The sequence below is a fragment of the Alexandromys fortis genome, unplaced genomic scaffold (genome assembly GCF_014885135.2).
Source record: "Alexandromys fortis isolate MF-2015 unplaced genomic scaffold, M_Fortis_MF-2015_v1.1 scaffold_72, whole genome shotgun sequence".
In the NCBI taxonomy this organism is placed as follows: domain Eukaryota; kingdom Metazoa; phylum Chordata; class Mammalia; order Rodentia; family Cricetidae; genus Alexandromys; species Alexandromys fortis.
In genome coordinates, this window is record NW_026067969.1 from 3,910,474 (window position 1) to 3,930,751 (window position 20,278).

Here is a 20,278-nt window from a genome sequence, read left to right on the forward strand (position 1 = left end):
AGTGTGTGTGTGTGTGTATGTGTGTGTGTGTACATGATGGGTATGCCTGTGTGCTTAGTGAGTCTGAGTACACAAATGGTGAGTGTGCATGTGGGAGGGATGCCTGGTGGGGGTCCCTGTGAGTGTGCATGTCTGTGGATGTGCATTGTGGGATGGGTGTGACCATGTGACTGATGGGTATGCATGTGTATGTGTGAGTGTCCTTGGTGGCTCTTTGTGTGCCTTGCGGGTATGCCTGTGTGCTTGGTGGGTATGCATGTGTGTATAAGGTGTGGGTGTGAACATACTTGGTCAGTGTTGGTATTGGCATGAGTGTGTTGGTATTATTTGGATGTGTTTGGTAGGTGTAACATACATGTAAGGTGTATGATAGGTGGACATACATGTAAGGTGGCTATGCCTGCATAGTTGAGCATGTATGCACATTTGGTGCATATTGCGTCAAAGTACAGACATGAATGTGTATGCAAACATGTGAATGCCTGAACAGCTCCGGATGGGGATGGCTGTTTGCACCTATGAGAACTGAAACGGTCCCCACCCATTGCTCTACCCACAGTCCCATCCCACTCTCAAGTAGGTGGGAGCCCAGATCACTGTCAAACCTGCAAACTCAGCTTCTAGTTCCCAAGTGATTTGAACACTGCAGAGCTAAGCCCTGTATGAGGGAACCTGCCCTGAGCTGGACACCAAAGACATCTGTGGGGACAGCGACCATGCAGACATCCAGGTGAGAGAGGCAGATATTTTCCCCTCCAGGTACCAACACCTACCCTGGACCTCCTGTTTCAGTCAATACTCCTGTTCAACGGAACCCTTCCCACCAGAGTTTGAACACCCTCCTACTTCTGCACCCACTCTTCGCCCTCCTCTCTCGACAGGGTGATAATCAACCCCTGCCCCCTAAAATCCCCCTTCACAGTCTGTGCATTTGTGAGCATGTGCCCCTTGTTGAGTGGCCTCAGAAGACGGCCCCGGGCATGTCAGGAGTGGAGCCAATCCCTTACAAATAGCCACTTGAGTTTTGGGACCACTGCCCTGAGTTTGGGAGTGCCCTGCTGTCAGTGTGCTCCATGGGCTTGGCTGCCTGTGATGACCCTGCCAGCTCATTGGCTTCTTATGTACTTTTGGTCTCTCACATTCGTGTTCCATCTGAGGATTTAAACTGGCATTCTAGAACATTCTCTGTACCGATTGTGTAAATAAATCAGTAGAATGACAAAAAAAAAAAAAAAAAGTAGGGCTGGAAGCACCAGTGGCACCCACTGTCTCCGTTTCTCACCTCCCACAGGCTCCGCAGCCTACTCCAATCTGGCTCCCAGACCCAAAGCGTTTCCACCCGCAGCTCTCCGGGACCACCACAGCCTGGCTGCATCTCACTCCACGCCTCTGCAGCCCAAGATAGCCGCTGGCCACTCCCTTCCAGAAACAGTGCTTGCCTGAGCTTGGATGACTGCGCTTGCTGATCCTATCACCCTCTGGCCACACCTCCTCATCTGGACACCTCGCCTGGCTCTGGCCTCAACCAGTGCGATCTGCACAGAGTGACTTAAGGCCTCCTGGTCCCGGGTTCCAATTCTTATCCCAGTCCTGGACCCACTCTGGCTCCTCTGGGTGCCCCACCTGAGGCGCTCCACTCTGGCTGACTCCTCCTTCTCCTCCACTCCCTCCTCTCCCTGTATGCTGTCAAGGTGACACACAGACCCACTGGAAGTCCCTAGCATGTACCCACCCTCTTGAGGACACAGCCACCTGTCTTTCTACCTCCTCCTGTTTCCCCGTGTGTCCGGCTCATCAAGCCCACCTCACCGTGTCTCTACGATGGGGCCCACATTCTTGAGATGTTAGCCACAGTCCCTTCCTTCAGGAGACACTCCCTGCACGTGAGACACTCAGTACTTCTGTCAAATAGCTGAAGGAAAGGACTGGATGGCTATGGGGACCATAGACACCAAAATCTTCCCTGAGCTTGTTCAGTTTAAGACTAATCCCAGCACTGGGGAGGCAGAGACAGTAGATCTCCAAGTTCAAGGCTAGCCTACCAAGTGAGTTCCAGGACAGGTTCCAAAGCTACAGAGAAACTCTGTCTCAAAAATAAAGAAAAAGATGGGGCAGCAAGGTGAACCCCCTTAAATTTCTATGTCTCTCCAGGAATAGCCAGGGACTGCTAAGCTCTATCATGTGATCACCTACACAGATGCTGGCCACATCTACCACACTGATCCCAGATGATTCCCCCTCCTTCTAAGGTCCCAGTGACAAACCAAAGTTGGAGTCCACCAAAGTTTCTCATGAGGAACTAATAAGTCCTTTGGGCTTATTTACAAAGCATGGGTGTCAATTACTGACAGGCGCTTGGGACATGGACAGGCAGACAGACAGACAGACAGACAGACACACACACACACACACACACACACACACACATACACACACAAGCAGATGCATTGAACGGTCTTTACCTAGAATGAATGATGGCTTCCCATTAGTCCCATTCCCCCAGTCTTCCCCAGCCTATATGCTCTACCCTATCTCCAGACTCTGAGGCCACAAGGCCACATGTAGAATTTCATGCAACTGGTTGGAAAGAGTAGCTAGATTCTCAGATAAGGGTCCCATGTCCCCTCCTTACCCCCTCCTTCTATGAGGGAATGTCTACCGTCAACAAGGCCATCTAGGACCTTTGCAAACAAGCACGGTTGAACTCGTGAAGATGGCAGCTGTCTGGCTCAACAGGTCAGTCCTGTACAACAGCTCCCCAACATGGGCTCTCCACCTTGGGAGCCCCACTGACAGGCTTTGCAAAGTCCCTTTCCGCTCAGCGTTTCAGCCAGCCACCAAACCATTGCTGCAAGGTTGGAGCAACCCAGCCCCATGTTAAAGAGACACCTCAGCCGAATCAGGAATCTTGGCTGAGGACACAGCTAGAAGCTGGGCTATTTTGGGGGTTCCAGGAGCCATGCTGGGGTACTCTAAGCTGATGGTGTTGCTCTCTGGTGAGGATGCTGGGAAAAGCCTCCTATTTCCACCCCATCAGCTCAGGGCATGTGAACAGATGTTCCTCCAGCTGTGAAGACCAGCTGCCCAGAGTCACGGTGTGTGTGTGTGTGTGTGTGTGTGTGTGTGTGTGTGTGTGTGTTTACGTATCGGGCAGATCTGCCCAAAGATGCTCTGAGACTAAAGGAGTCCAGGTGAACCTGACATTCTTGTGAGCAAGCAACAATAGCCCAGGTCAGGGCTGCCTAAGACTGAAGCCAAGACAAGACTTATCAGGGCTCAGCCCGGCACTGGGGTACTAAGCTAGAGTTCCTAGCTGGCCAAGAGGCAAATCCCATCTTGAAAGAGCCAGTCGTGTGCCCACGTGCCCCTCTGCCATGTGGGAGCAGAAGATATTTTCGACAGCTGCTAGCCACAATCCCCATAAAGCCATAAAGTAGAAACTGACTTTGAAATGGCCCTTTCTCCGCCTGTGTCTCCGGACATAAATTTAAATAAAATGGCAATTTAAATGCCTGCAACATCAAGGAGATGGCGTGGGGCTGTCTCTGCAGGCTTTGTGGGGAGACGTAACTCGGCCCTAAACCCATCATCCTGCAACACATGGGTGAGAATTGGCACAGGGACAGAAAGCAAGGGGGGGCACCAGTTCTTTGCAGAACAGGATACTTGGGAGGCTAAAGCCCTAAGAGGGTCTGGGCTCACAGGAGGCCCTGGGGTACACAAAGCAAGGGCAGCTTCATCATTGGCTCTGTCTCTGGGAAAGCAGGAATACATAGAGTTCATTTTACACTCTCAGGAGTATTATACCCTGAGCAGATGCCACACATCCCCAACTCCAGAAGCTCTGGTAAATGCCCCAAGTGTCCTTCCTGCCGGGGAGCCCGTGGGGAGCCAGAACCCATGAGTTACCTGGTGTTTGTTGGAACCAAGCAGCAGAGCGGTGCTCAGAGGAGCTTAGGGTTCAGCATGGGCAGGTGTTGGGTCCATCAAGGGCAGACAGGGTAGAGAATGCATCTCTAGCAAATCCCCCAGAGCCACTGATGCTGCTGCTTCTGAGTCCCTCGGGGAGATATACAGGGCCAGTGTCCTACACTGGGTAAGAACAGAGGCAGGAAGATGGATCTCAGAAGTCGCTAAGGTCAAGCAAGAGGCACCACAGCTGTCCTGCCTATTCTCAGGCAGGTTGCCCCCAGGGCCTCATCCAGATCGCCACTTGCCTTGCCTGGATTTTATACCTATAAATCCTGGAATTACATACTGGTAGAGGGAGACACCCCTAATAACAGATGCCTGGGCTATGGGCTCCTGCCGATGGTCCCCCATAGGACCCTCACTCCTTCAAGGCAGCTGGAGGGTGGAAAGCTCACAGATGGGAAGAAGAGACAAAGCCATTTCCTGGGCTGAGGATGCAGAAACTCCTTGAACCCTGTCCTTTGTCCCATTCTGGGCTTTCCCATTCCTCCCTCTGCTACTGAGGCTGGGCTAGCCAGACCCAGACCCAGACCCTGGTGCATCCAGCCCTAGCTAGGAACTGTTTTCAAGGCCACCACTGAAGAATTCTTGTAACCCTAAGGGACAATTTTTGTCTGTGTCTTCACTATTCAGGGACAAGCTTGGACTACCAACCTACCACACCTGAATCTTTCCATCCTCCTGGCCAGCCAGGCCTTATTCCTGTCCCATGACAAAGCCACCAAGGAGGAAGGCTCAGGTGCCTTCTTCAGGCAAGCCTGTCTCCTGGAGAAGCATGTCCCTGTAGGATAGCGCTGGCAGTTGACAGCCAAGCCTCTAGCTGGATCCTCTCTGACACTGAAGTCTGTATCAGGGAGTGAGAAAGGTTGGAAATGCAGCTGGCATGTCTAAGGCACGGGAGCCAACCTAGAGGGTTCCCACAATGAAAGCAAGAAGCTGTAATAAATACCACATAAATGTCCATGAGCCCGTACTGTATAAATAAATGAACAAATCATTAAATGGGAAAGAAGGGACGTCTTTGAGAAGAATCCTAATTAATGAGTGTAGAAGGATTGAGGGAAATAAAATGTCGCCATTAGAATGCCACAGAAGTCACTGCTGCCAGCGACAGCCACCGAGGAGGCACGAGGAGGCAGGAATTAATGAGCGCAAACTGGAGGAGGAACGGTATATTTGCATAGCCACAAAGTATCTCCTGCAAGATATTTATTAATTCCAAAGGAAAAAAATAGTAACTGTAGAAAAGAGGCTCTGTAGGCACCAGCTGTGGTCAATCACCAAGGTTAACTTCTCTAAGACCGCCCTCATTATGAACATCCCCCGGACTCTCTGAACCCCTCCACAAAACCTTTACACTCGGTCTAATTATGAAAAATGCCTGGGACTGGAAAATAGCTCAAACAGTAAAGTGCTTGCCAAGTTTGAGCCCCAGAATCTGTAAAGAAAGCTGAGGGTCAGGGGCTGGAGAGATGACTCAGTGGTTACGAGCACTGATTGCTCTTCCAGAGGGCCCAGGTTTGCGTCCCAGCACCCACAAAGTGACTCACAACCACCTGTAACTCCAGCTCAGAGGATCTGACACCCTCTTCTGGTCTTTATAGGCACCAGGTGGTGTGTTGATATACACGCGGGTAAAACACCAATACACATAAAATAAAGCTTAGGAAGATAAAAGCTAGGTTTAGTGGCCCGTGCTTATAATCCTAGCACTGGGGAGGCACAGACAGGCTGATCCCTTTGGCTCAATGGCCAGACTAGCCTTGCTTAATCTGTAAGCCCCAGGTCTTGGTGAGAGACCTTGCCTCAAAAAACAAGATGTAAGATATGAGAGAGATGGCTCAGTAGTTAAGAGCACTTGCTGTTCTTGCAAAAGGCCAGCATTCAATTCCAAGCACCATATGGCAGCTAGCCATCATCTGTAATTTTAGTTGTAGGGGATCTGACACCTCTTTCTAACCTCCAAGGGCACTGCATGTATGCACATGTATGCAATGTGGCACACAGACATACACACAGACAAACACTCTTACATATAAAATAAACAAAAACAAGGTGGAAGGCACCCAAGGAGTGACACCTGAGGCTGACCTGTGGCTTCCACATCTGTACACATACACACCAAGAAAAAGATAAAATACTTTGTGTACCCCAAATAAGAGACATTATACAAAATAAGGGATCAGTACTATCCCAAAGGGAGAGCTGTCACAAGGTGGGAACTTAGAAGGGATGGCCACCAAGCACAGCGTGGCCTCTGGGTAGGAACATGAGAGACCACAAGTAGATGCTAAAAACCCAGCAAAGGGTTCCATTGAGTTAATTAACACTGTGAACAGCTCACTTTGCATATCTGTGCTGTGATTGGCTGCATAGGAGACATTGGGTGGAGGATATGCAGAAAATTTCTGTCCTATTTTGAAATGTTCCTGTCTATTTTGAAATGATGCCAAATTACAAGTTACCCTCCTCGGCCACATTTGCAGGCCAGTTTCTGCCAGACCCAACAGCGCTCAGCTTTGCCACCCCCTCTCAGACATCCTATGTGGCCATGATGACCTTCTTCCCAAAGTGGAACCAAAAGGTGCTCTGTCACCATCGGCAAACAAACCCTTTGTTTACCTATAACATTACATGAAGTTCCCACAGGGAGCTCCTGCCCACTATGCCTAGTAGGACCCAACAACAGTTGGATGCCCACAGCCAATATCATCTTTAAACAAGAGCAGGTGAGGATCCAGCCTCCCCAACCCCATTAACTGGGGGTACCGTGAAGGTTGAAGGACTTAATGGCGGTCCCAATCAAAAGGAGACCCCCAGGGAATGAGAGGGATGGCAAACAAGAGGACCGGCTCAGAGCATCTGGGGAGGACAGCAAGCCCCCAGGGACATGCACCTGTCAGGAATGGCAAAACCTAGCTGGAGAGGTCCAGGCAGCATGGCAAACTGGCCGCTGCTCTCTCGGAGTAGCAGAGAGCCTCCAGGATCACCTGCCCACAGCAGGATTGGAATCTGAAGCTGAGGACAGCTGCTGGGAGTGGTGGCCATTCAGAACCCACCCTCCAGGTGACAAACAACCAGCAGGTTGCCAGTCACCCACTGAGGTCACCTCTCCCAATGTCTATGTTCTTCCTTTACCATACTGACTACCAATTCCCAGCTCTGTACACCACATGATATAAAAACCATAACTGTGGTAAGCCCAGGGGGCCCTGCCAGCTTGTGCTGTAGCACTAGGCCAACTCATAGTCATTGACAAATCTCTCAGTGGCTGTCTGTTACTCCTGGCCCAGATAGAAGGCTATCGAATACAAAATAGGCCACCTATGCATTAATAGATATACATACATATGTGTGTGTATACCAAAAAAACTAAAAACAACTCCTCCAATAACCCACCATCCATCACCTGACTTTCTGCCAACCTCCACATCAAAATTCCATTTGAAAACTTATTTTGAAACTTGCAATAGCATCTCTGCCACTTCCAAGTAAAGTCAGCAAAGAAGTGATGTCAAGAGGAAACATGTCTCAAACATCGTCCCATGACCCTCAGGAGACTGTGCTCTCAACCGAAAGGCTCTCTCGGAGAGCCAGACCTGGAAGCCTCCTCCCTATCGCCTGTTCCTGAGTCCTGCAAGGACTCAACCCCTTTAACGAATGCAATCATAGGCCTGAGTCATTTCTACCCAATCAAGGCAGCAGCAGGCGGTATCTGTGTGTGCCCGCTGCCTTCATGCTGTGAAGTAGATTAATAAACCATTAGGATAAGCAGGCTGGTTATTAGCCTGAGAAGGAGGCTCTTAGCTAATTGAAGCCATCCAGCAAAATGTCAGTGCTGTCTTTGGATATGAAATATTAATGGCACCCGAGCCTGGGCTGGAAGGCAGAGGTTGCTTCCGACCTCTTCTTGTGTGACCAAATGTCAGATGGGGCCCTTCTCCAGGGACAAGGCTGGGGACAATCCATGGGTTCAGAGCACCTCATCCACGAGCTGTGGCCCTCAGCCACAACTAAAGACGCCCCACGTTGGGGAGGTCCTTAGACCAGTTCCAATCATAGTGATATGCTGTGTACCATGGGGACAGGAGTGGTGTTTGGTGACATGTGTGACCCTTTTCTTGCTGCATTTCAAGAAAGAAATTCCTGCTTATAAGGAATTCAGCCACTGCCCTTGTAGAGTCTCAACTTGTGTGATGTCTGAAGCCTTCTTGGGGGCTTCAAATCTACCTTTGTGTTGGCGTTGGTATCCATCTGGGCTGCTCATTCCAGAGCCTCCAGGGTCTTTAAAATTGGCTGAATGTGAACCTTGTGTTATACTCTTTGGAACAAAGTCTTCCAGACCCCAAAAATATTTCTGGACCCGGCTCTGCCTCTTCTCACTTGGACCAGTGTTGGATGCCCTCTCTAACTCAGCAGTGTCTTTGGACAGCTGCAATCTTCCAGCATGGACTGGTCTCTCCAGCCTTGCAGCTTCTCTCTAGTGAGCCCGGAGTCCATGAATCAGGGCCTGTCTTCCCGGGGGTGCTGGTGACCCAGGGGAGGGTGGACTCAGCTGAGGCCTGCATCCTAGGCTGGGCATGCTGCTTTCTTCCTCAGGCCTTGCTCCTGCCAGGGAACAAGGTAAAAGGGAAATATGGAAACCAGCTCAGAGCCTGTATTGAAGCTACGATTTGAATCTTAATACTTAGATCTTCAGCGGAACCCAATACAGAATGCCAGGTCTGACCTACTGCAGCGATTGGGGGGCTGGAGATGAGTTGTGCAGGGAAAACCAGGATCCCTGTAAAGAGGAAGGCTGGCTGCAGTGATCTTGGAGAGGGCAGGCAAATGGTAAAGCTTCAGACACTGGGACCAAGAACTGAGTTTACTGTGAGTCTATGGGAGGCAGGGCCAGCTTTTTTGAGCCAGTTGGACACAGGGATCCCCTAAAAAGAGGAGCCAGATTCTGAGTCCTCCTCCCCATGTGATAAATATTAATAGCCTTTTCCCATGTTGTTATAGCAACCACACCTTTGTAAATGTACCAGCCCTTTTCGTGTGTTAGATTTTATGAGATTGACGTCAATGTTTTCTGACAACAGTTTTTAAAGAGGCTTTGTGCTGCTGCTTTTTCTGTTAGGAGAAATTCAAATTCCTCTGGTTTGAAGAGCTTTAAAGACTGCCCTGAGAACCACCTGACCACGGTCATCTCCCATCCAGCTGTGGTTACCTCCAGCTGTGACACCTTCGGCGTCGGTCCATCCCTCCCCAACACAGATGCCCCTCAGAGACAAGAGCATTGCCCCAACACCACTAAAGACTCACTCAGCCTTCCCAAGTGGCCACATCACACCTTGTGTGATGGCATGTATTGAATGTCTTCAAAATGCACAGACTAAGGCTCGTGAGACTGCTCAACAGGTAAAGGTACTTGACGCCAAGCCTGACAGCCTGAGACCAATCTCTGGGACCCACATGGTAAGAGAGAACTAGCTACTGCAAGTTGTCCTCTGACCTCTGTGTGGACACACACTGTCCCAGCAGCTCCATTCCTAGGGGGTTAGCTCAAAGAAATAACTAAGGGTGTGCATTTAGATTTTTGAACACTCTAGAAACACACACACATACACATACATACATACACACACACACACACACACACACACTTCAGTCATCTAGCAAAAGAGGTTTGGATTAATCCTATTGCCTGAGTGCAATGGAACACTCTAGACAGTGACATACGACACTGAGGTAGAGGTATGTTTGCTGACGTATCCGAGTGCTCACTACACATTGTTCAGTGAAATTAAGGTCACCCTCAGCAAGTTTGACTGTTACACAGTGACACATGCCTTGCGTCCATAAAGGGATGGACAGTAAATTAGCACTGGGGGCGGCGTCCCCACCCAGGGATAGAAATATTTCCCCATTCTCTTTTCTCAGGTCTGAGGGTTCTCTGGTCTTTCTATGTGGCCTGAATTACTTGTTTAGCCAAATGCTTTGTTTAACAGTTTTGTCAAATTTGGAGGCGTAGTTTTTTAGAGGAAATCAGTGTGTCCCCCCACCCCAGCACAGATCAGAAGAGGTCCCCTGGTGCCAGAGAGGGAAGGGAATGGTCTTCTCTGAGCCTCCTCCCTTCAGAAGCTGCAAGCCCAGCTCCCCAGCCTGAGGCTGAGAACGGGTGTGGAAGTAGCCTTGAATGCTTCATTGCAGAGTCTCTTAGGGACACAGCAGTGGCCAGGAGGTTGCCTGAGGGCTCGCTCCCTTGGCTTTCTCATTATTTCCTGCTAATCAGCGTCACACACCCCGAGGGATGCTGGCCCTGAATGCCACCAGCTGCTCGCAGGAGCCTCTCCCCTGTTCTGAGCACGCTTGACTGAGTTTGGAAAGACAGGGCGTAAGCAGAGCTGACAGCCCCATCTGTTTGCTTCTGAGCAGCGAGAAGTGTTTGGAGCCTGGCACAGATCTCTGTGAATGCTCACGGCCCAAGCAAGGGGAGGCAGCAACGCCCCAGCCCAGCCTGTAGCCACCCCCCACCTCCCTGTGCTGGCCCAGCCTGGGGTGGTGGTGGTAAAATTGAAAATCAGGCATGCCACCCAGACACCCCCAGGATAGGCACAGCGGCTGTGAAGTGGCCACGGAGAAGGTGAGAAGCTGAAACACCCTTCACATGATGTGCAGGGTTACAGAGGAGGTCCGGGGCTCAGGATGGCAACTGTTCTGGCCCAGCTAAGATATGAACTGGCAACAAGATGTCTGAATCCAGACCCTGTGAAGGCCCTGAGTTCAGAACGAGTGGGCTCCTCCTGTGGCAGAAGACCAGAACTTTCCTTCGTGGGCCACAGGCTTCTAGATGGCATGGGAATCAAGCCTCGGGCACTCTTTCCCACCCGGAAGGCAAGGCAGAGGTTGTCAGAAGTCCATGTTCGTCCGTCCCCCCACCCCCAACCCCCTAATCCCCCACCCCCTCCACCCCCTGCCTTACAATCAAGTAGGCCCAAGTGGCAAGCAAGCCTTGTGGCAGGTGGGCAGAGCCTGGGCAGGCCTGGAAGGGAACAGGGGTCACCTGGAGTCCCTGGAAATGGATTCCTGAAAGGGAGGCTTTTGAGCTGAAATCTCAAAGAATCCGGCCTGTGTTTGATGATGATAGCTACCATCTTAGGAGAACCGCCCAGTACTCAGACCTGTGTGGAGCTGAGGCCCTTGAATGCCAAGGAAATCCAGCACAAGTAGAAGGACTCCAGGCCCTCAGGGAGTGAGCAGCAGCTGAGGCGGTGGAAGGGTGGCAGCTTCAAGCTAAGATATGTTAGGTCCAAAGGAAACTCCAATTCCCCAGACTGCAAAAGGCAGACCTATGAGAACAGCTTGGACTATGGGAAGATATCTGATAGTTAAATAAAAGCCAGCCTTCCCTAGGAACTTGTGAAACTGCTTTCCAGCTACAGGAAAAAAAAGAAGAGTCATTTCCCTTACCTCTGGCAGCAGGGAAGCATGGCACCTGTGGCACCTATCAGCACATCAAAGTGTATGCTGGCCTCCAGCTCCTGCGGCGTCACAAGTACCTGTCACACATTTCAAAGTCCAAGTTAGCTAGCATCCTGCCCTCCTTACCTCCCTACCCTAAACTCCACCTCATGGTCTTCCCTACCCCAAACACTTATTCTCCTTAAAGCCCTGCGATTCTTGCTATGTTTTCCCCCCTTCCTCTCTCTCTTCCTCCCTCCCTCCCTCCCTCCCTCCCTCCCTCCCTCCCTTTCTGCTCTACCCCTGATGTTTTCTCTCTTCTCTATCCCCTGCTATTCCCCTCTCTTACAGATCACCCTGGCCAAGTCCAGTCTGCTTTCTCTCTCTCCCCACTCTGGGCTCTTCCAGATGTCTCTAGTTGTTCTCGTTCTCTCTCTCTCTCTCTCTCTCTCTCTCTCTCTCTCTCTCTCTCTCTCCTACAATAAAAATCTTCCCCTTAAGCACACCATAGAGCAGCCATGTTGTCAGTTTGTACAAGATGTTCCCCCAAATTGTCTAAAACTGAGACTGGGGTTCAGGCATCTGCATCCCTGCCCCAGGGAGATCTGCATCCCTGAGGATGCATACAGAAAGAATGACTGTTTGGGCAGCATCTGTCACTGCAGGACAGGGGTTGGTCGCTCAGAAGCCAGAAGACTCCCACCTAGGAAGAACTAAAGGCCAAAGCAAGTTCCCTGGGACTCAAAGCAGGAGACAAACCCCTGTGGCTCCACGGCCTTCCTAGAGTAGATGCCACACCCCAGAACCTGTGTGCACCTCAGAGCCCCACTCTCCTCTGGTGCAATTGCAAAGCAGAGACACCTTTACCCCATCGCTGGTGTCCATGATGTTGCAGAACACAGCCTTTCAAACAAAAGCTGCTATCCTCATCAGATCAGCTGGGCCTCCTTGCAAATGTTCATCATTATCAGGTCTTTAGAAAAACATCCCCTCACAGAAGCAGGGGTGGTGAGGGTCACGGGTCCGGCAGCTCCACCCAGCCATCTATATGCAGTTCTGCCCTAACTACACATGGTCTAAGGGCTTGGGAAGGGCTAGAGTAGTGGTTCTCAGCACGTCAATCTTTGGGGGATTGAACGACCCTTTCACAGGGGTCACATAGCAGATATCCTGCACATCAGGTATTTACACTGCGATTCATAACAGTAGCAAAATTACAGTTATGAAGGAGCAATGAAATAATTTTATGGCTGAGGGGGTCACCACACGTGAGGAACTATATTAAAAAGTCACAGCGTCAGGAAGGCTGAGAACCACTGCGCCAGAGTATATAAATTGGAGGTGTTGATTGAAAAGAGGGCCCCCTCCATGTGGCTATGGGGAGACCATTTCCATGCTGGATGGAGACTCCAATGTGGCTGTTGTGGGGTCCCCACACTCCTCCTCTATGCTCAGGAAGAAGCCCATCAGTTCCCCAGGATGAACTTGGGTGGAATCGTGACTTGGTTTGTCGCTGGGACCCTTGGAAGAAGAAATAGATAGACATTGTTTACACCTCCCCCGGGAAGAAGTTCTCAGAACACATGGTGACGAACCCCCAGTCCCTTACCAGTAACTCCCCCTTTCACAGCCCTCATGCTGGGCCAGCGCATTGCATCTTGACAAGAGGTGGTTTCCCCTTTATGATGCATTAGCTCTTGCTCAGGCCGTTGCAGCTGGGCAAAAAGCAAGCTTCTCCCCCAGGTCCATCCTCAGGGAAGCCACTGAGCTCCAGAGCAGCCTGGGCGGGCGATCTACAAAGCCATGAGCGATGGTATCTCCCCACCATGCATTTGGTTCCCTAAACAGCTTGTAGTCTGCACCGTTAGATGTGTGTCCAACCTTCCTTGTCAATCATGATGGTCTAAGCCTCGATGAAACTACCTGAGGCTGAGATCTGTGTTTATTAGTCTGTCTTCTCCTCGGAAGCTGGAAGACCAGAGATCTAGGCAGGGCAAGGCAGCGTGAGGCCGCCTGACCTTCTTTCTGTAACCGGAAAGTAGAATTGGCACAAGCTCGGCCCATTTGCAGCTGAGAAATGTCTACTAAGTGAAAAGTTCCCAGGTACCTCCACATGGGGGGGATGGGGCGCAGGCAGAGACCAAGAGCCAGAGATGTCCAGTGCAGTAATGCCTTGCCTTGGTCGATAGTTATTTCTCTACTCCGAATTACTTACTTTTCCCCAGAAGCCAGTAGAGAGGTACCTGTGCCCCTCAGCAATGACTCTCCGAACACCCAGACTCAGGAGGGTTGGGGTGTTCACTGTTGGCTCCGTAATCTGCAGCAATGCCAGCGAGCAGAGAGAGAGCAAGCCGAGAAGAGAGCTAATGGACCGTGGCGCTGCTGACACAGCAGGTGTGAGACCGCTGGTCCCAGGAAGGCCATCACACCACTAAAGGAAGTGGCCCGGGCTTGCTGACTTTGACCTCTCCTCCCTGGTCTTGGTTTAATGGGTCCCAACCATGTGCTGGGCTGTGCTCTGGGGACAGGTCTGTAGAAGAGAGGGATAACCAACTGCCTTCTGGGGACAGGGACAAGAGCCCCACAGAAGCAACCGTGGAGAATTCAAATAGCATAAGGCTGGGAGGCCATGCGCCCACAGACCCACAAGGGGTGCTTCTGTAGGACTGTGGAGCATGGCTGTCCTCGGAGCACAGGTAGGAGATTCTCAAGAGAGGTTTGCTTTGAAGGGAGCTTCTCCCACTTGTTGCCAGCTGTTGCGGGTCCGACAGTGTCTCCCACAAAAATATGTCCCCACACTGCCCCCCCCAAACTGACTGGAATGCTTGCTTGTAAAAGCCTATATGTGTGACTATGATAAGAATCTCAAGGCCCTGACCCAGGGGCATAGGGAGGAGAGGATGGAAGAGAGGAAAGTGGAGAAGGATGGGGAGCAGATAATGAAGGAGGGGACAGGAGCAGGGGGACACTGAGGATGAGGAGGAAGCCCCAGGCCTGGGCCCAGGAGCAGTAAATGCAGAGGGAAAGACCTCCCTAAGGCTCTCGGAGGACACGCTGCTCAGCCTTTAGGACCTCTGGCGTCCAGAACCAGAAGTGAGTCACCTCCTGTTTCTTCCGGCTCTCCAGACTGGAGTGTTTATTTTAGGCAAGCCCAAGACGCTATACTCCCCATGGGGAAGCAAGAAGGCAGGGATGGGCATGTCTCTTCCTGGGGCTTGGGTTGATCTGGGTCCTTCCTGTCCCCAGCTATGTCCTTAGGTCTGTTCTATCGCATCTCTGAGCCTGGTTTTACATCTTAAAATGGGGACAGTACCATAAGCTCCAGGAGGTCAGAGTAATGGCATGAAGTGACACACTGGTGTCCTTCAGCCCCATTCCACAGAGGTCCTACCTATGCCATCTGTGCCTGAGGACATCACCTCTACCTATGCCACCAAAGGCCGCTGGAGACCCATACAGATAGTTCTGAGGCTCTCAGTGAGCACCACTGCCACACACATCAACAGTAAGGCAATACTGTCCCAGATTATACCCAAACTCCCAAGTCACGTCCCAGGGCCCCCAGGGAGCTTGAAGATGATGAGAAGGCCCGGATAACCTGCCCCATGGAAGTCCATTGGTGGAGGAGAACAAGAACAGATGTATCAGCTGATTGTCTTAGAGTAGGTAGCAGGCAAGGCAGGAGTAGGTACAGTCTTGCCCAATGAGCCCTATGCCTGCTAGCCCTAGCCTATAGGTCAGCTGGGAAAGTCCCCACATCTCTCACAGGAGAGAGAGAGGGAGAGAGAGAGAGAGAGAGAGAGAGAGAGAGAGAGAGAGAGAGAGAGAGAGAGAGAGACTGGACTTAAGCTGTTAACTTTGTTCTCTGAACTTGAAAAGGTGAGTATTGAAGACATGACTGGCAAAGCAGCAGGGTGCTTTCCTGCCAGTGAGCCTTGGCTTCCCTTCACCATACCAAGGAGCCGCTACACAGAGACCAGAAGACCAGCTGAGGAGAGGCAGCCTGCACCGGCCCACATGAGCACTGCAGCTCATCATACCACGGGCAAGTGTTGCATCATGCTGATGCCAGGTGTTCTTCCTACAGGCTGGTCCAGCTCCCCGTGCCTCCTTCCAGCCCAGCCTTCCCACCCCCACGGATGCCTCCTAATCCCACTCTCTCACACCCCAGTCTGCCCTGTATCCCTGGGTAAGAGAGGCTTCTCACTCCCCCTGCAGTCAAACCAGCCTCTCACTGTCCCTCCTGTAGCTCGACAGCATCCTTTCATGGCCCCCATGACAAGGTCAGAGACGACAGTCACCTGACATCACTTCTGACGATGACACACACACAAATGTACAGATGCCTCAATAAGCAAGGAAGGTTGACTCTATTGTCTGCTGTCACTATCTTCTAGGAGAGTAAACTGAGGCAATTGTTCAATGCGCCCAACAGATTACTGAGTCTTTTATCATGTGGACACTTCTCATAAGCAATGTCAACTGGATTCATGACGTGGTCTAACTCTGCCTCTCATCCTGAAAGTCTAAGCAGAGACCTCTGCGGTTGTGCTGGATTCCTTGTCTCTTGACAAAAATGGCTACTTGACTAGTGTTAGAGGAATGAATGGGTGAATGGATGCATGGCTGGATGGATGATGGATGATTGATGAATGAGTAGATGGACAGCTGTATAGATAAATAACTAGATCAGTAGATGAATAGGTAAATGGTTTGGTACATACATGAATAGATGAGCAGATGAGTAAATGAGTGGAAGGATGGATGGATGATGGGTAAATGAATGGGTTATAAATTAATAAATAGATGGGTAGTTAATACATGAATACATCATATGTGGATAGGAGGATACATGAGTAGATAAGTAGATGGGTGGTGGATACATGAATGAATCATATGTGAATAGGTGGATACATGGTAGATAAGTGGATGAGTAGATAGATGAATAGATGATAGGTGGATGACTGGGTAGATGACTAAGTTATGGGCTAATGGATAGATGGGTCAGTAAATATATGAATAGGAAGGTTTTTATGTAGGTGAATGAAGAGGTAAGTAGCTAGATGGATAGGTGGACTGGTCAATGAGTGGACAGATAAGTGGGTTGATAAGTGGATTCATGCATGCATGAATGAATTATGCAAGCATGGGTGAATGAACAGTGAGTGTATGAGTGAGTAGTGGTAAGAAGTAGATTACTAGAAGATCAAGGCCTACAATGAAAGGTATACACTCATGTCAGAAGAATGGAGAGAGATAGATCTGAGTTGGAGGCCTGGGCCTTGCCAAGTCCTATCTGAGTGAACTGTTGACCCCTATTTGTTGGCCCCTATGTTCCTACCTGAGGACACTCTATGTTTTGACATCAAATCTGGGACCAAAGGCTCAAGTTCTAATGTTTTCCTCTTCCAGGCACCCACACACCTCAGCTTGCAGAAGAGCTGATGAAGTCTGGATCCCAGCAGTTCTTCCAGGTTCATCATCTGGACTCTCAAGGGAGGGGTCTCCCTGACCAAGATCCACAGACAGTGATGTATACTGCAGGCCTTGGAATTAAACAGCCTCTCCGCTCCCAAGGGTGGTTTCTTCTGCATGCCATAGATACACTGGAAGTCACCCAGGTTCTGAAACACGGGTTCCACTCTCTCTCTTTCCAGTCACCAGCTAGTTATCCAAGGATAAGCAGACCTCCAGGAACCAAACCAAGAAGCACTTTTGGGGCGGGGGACATTGAAACAAGGCAGGGTTTCTCTGTGTATTTCTGGCTGTCTTAGAACTCTCTCTGTAGACCAGGCTGGCCTTGGACTCAGGGAGATCCACCTGCCTCTGCCTCCTGAGTGCTGGGACTAAAAGCGTGCACCATCACGCCCAGCTCTGAGATGCCAACTTTGAAGTCTTTGGAAGGTGAGTCCAAGCAGGAGAAGCAGCATGGTAACTGCGCTGGGCTGCTGCAACATTGGCTCACAAATCGTTGCACCCCTTGGGAAGAATCCCTCCATGCTCCCCACAACTCAGGGCTAGGCTCCCTGTTTGCAAACAGGGCCTGGGACAGTCACCAGGAGACATCGAAGCAGCTTCAGGGGCTCCACAGCAAAGGAGACACCCTTTCTTGGGCAGCTGCTAGGTGGATACATACAGCTATGTGGCAGGAGAGTGGGCAGTGCCCACATTGGAGACACATGCACACAAACTCTCCTTTGGCCCCATGGATGTATTCCCTAGGACCAGAGATGGTCCCTGGCTGTAGCTGCACTGCCATCAGCGTGCAATGAGAAGGAGCTCAGAAATGACCTTCTAATCACCTGGGCTCTCCTGGGCAGACTGTAATCTTTTGCTAATTGGAGCCGCCACAGGAATAGGAAGTCAGGGCTGCTAGAAAGGGGAGCCCTGAACCCACCCTTGCCTCCTGCTTCCACCACTGGGTCCCTCTGGAAAAGATGAAACGACTCCCCCAAAAGCCCTCCACATGGGCAGAACAGCACAGCAGGGGGTCCAGGCAAATGAGGTTCTGTCTGTGCTGTTTACAGCAGAATCAAAGCACTGCTATTCACAGGACGCAGCCCAGTGTACCCTTGGCCCAGTGTCGAGGACTGGGCCCTCCTCACAGGAGACAGCACAGTGTACTCTGCTGTAGATGGAGCAGCAGGCTGCGTCCCACTGCTCAACTGGCTTACACCCGGGCTGGTGGGCTGTTTGTCGTCCTGGCCACCCGGCTAGCTTATGCCCGAAATAATCACACGGAGATCTGTATTAATTAAATTGCTGCTTGGCCCATTAGCTCTAGCCTCTTATTGGCTAACTCTCACATCTTGATTTAACCCATTTCTAATAATCTGTATGTCACCACGTGACTATGGCTTACTGAGAAAGATTCAGCATGTCTGACCTGGCAGCTTCATGGCGGGCGGCTCTCTGCCTGCCTTCTTCCTCCCAGAATTCTGTTCTGTCTACTCCACCCACCTAAGGGTTGCCCTATCAAAAGGCCAAGGCAGCCTCTTTATTCAACCAATGAAATCAACACAAATGCAGAAGGACCTCCTACACCAGTACTCTTGGCCCAGTGGTAAGGACTGGGCCCTCCACATAGGATGCAGCACAGTGTCTTGGAGCTTTGTCTTAAAATGAGGCAACCCTGACCTGCTTCCTGGAAACCTTGAGGGAGGAGATGAGGCCACAGAGAGCTGTGTTAAGCAACATGGCCTCCTTCATTCCCATCTCCTCTGGGTTTTTACAAGAAAACAAAAGGAGGACAAAAGGAGGAAGAATTTGGGGGCTGGGTCTTCTGTTGTGGGGTCCAGGGCAGAGGCACATCCACAGACTCTGATGGCAAGCTTCATCAAAGTTACTCTCCCTGGACTCAAGCACAGCTGCACTGAAAATGGGTGGAGCCTGGCTCTCAGCTGCTAACCAAACTGACAACTTCACTGCTTCCTTCCACCAGTTTGCTACAGCCTAGTTTAGACCGCAACTTCTAACAGAAAAAATAGACATTAAAGGGTATGTGAACTAAGGTCTGAAAGACCCAGGTAGAATCTAAGACCTAGGCTGGGCTAAGAGCCTAGGGTGGCCCTGGAGTTAGGACCCTGGGTAACTGTGGGTGTACAGGCTCCCAGGGCTCTCAGAAGGTCACCTCTCTCCCACTCTAACCACCGTAACCTAAGCCTTGGCAGAACATTGGCGCTGGTGCCTGCAGGAGCCTTGAGTCTCCACCACGAATAAATCTGGTCCTTTGTTGTTGGAATTTTCTTTGGCTACCAACCAACGCCCAAATAAAGACACAGCGCCTTTTTATTAATAATGAATGCTTAGCCTTAGCTTTGGCTTGTCCCGCTAAGCTTTTTAACAGAATTTAACATGTTTCTATTCATCTGTGCTTTGCCACATGGCTTTTTACCTTTCTTCCATTCTGTATGCTCTACTTTCCTATTTCCTCCATGTCCGGCTGGGCCCTGGCATCTCCCTTGCATCTCTTTTTCTTTCTTCTCCCTCCCACCACAGCCTAAATTCCTCCTCCTCCCTACTCTCCCTGCCTGGAAGTCCTGCCTATACCTCCTCCCTTGATACTGGCCATTCTGTTTTTTATTAGACCAATCAGGTGCCTTAGGCAGACAAGGTAAAACAGCAGCACATTTTTGCATAGTTAAAGAACAATTCTGCAACATAAACAAATACAACACAGCTTTGCATAGTTAAAGATTCCAGAACAATTCTGTGAGGCTTGGCTCCATCCAGCAGCTCCAGCAGCAGCAGGAAAAACAAGCCACACTGTTTTGAAATGCATGCTTTCTGGGCCGTGTTGCCAGCGCGACCTCTGGCTCTTTCAGGAGACGGAATATTTGGATGGGGTTGTGAGCAGCGTACTTCAGGTTGCTTGATGGCAACTTGGACTAGCTGTGTGCCTGGAAGTGGGGCAGTGTGAGTGGCTCTCAGAGGCAGCAAGTGGCTCTGCCATGCTGGACTGGACAGGGCAAGCAGGAAATGCCATATTACCCCTAGCAATGATGCAGCTTAAAATTTTAAGAAGTGCTTAGAATTTTAAGAAGCTGTCCTAAACATAAAAGGCTTACAGATACACAATAAAAACAGATTCAGATAGATATAGACCTCTAAATGGGTCACATTGTTGGATAAATGTACATAGGCTTGGGAGAGAGAATAAAAAGAGTATAGAAGTAAATTGTTTTTAAAAATATAAAAACAAAGTCTTTAAAGAGACAGTCAGATTTTTTTTAAAGTAAAAACACAATAAGCCATGTAAAGATGGAATATACACAGAGAGTCTGGATTATGTATATTATTGTGTTTTCTTTGAATTTTTTGACTGCAGAGAGATATTTGAGTCTAGAACTGCTAAGCTAAG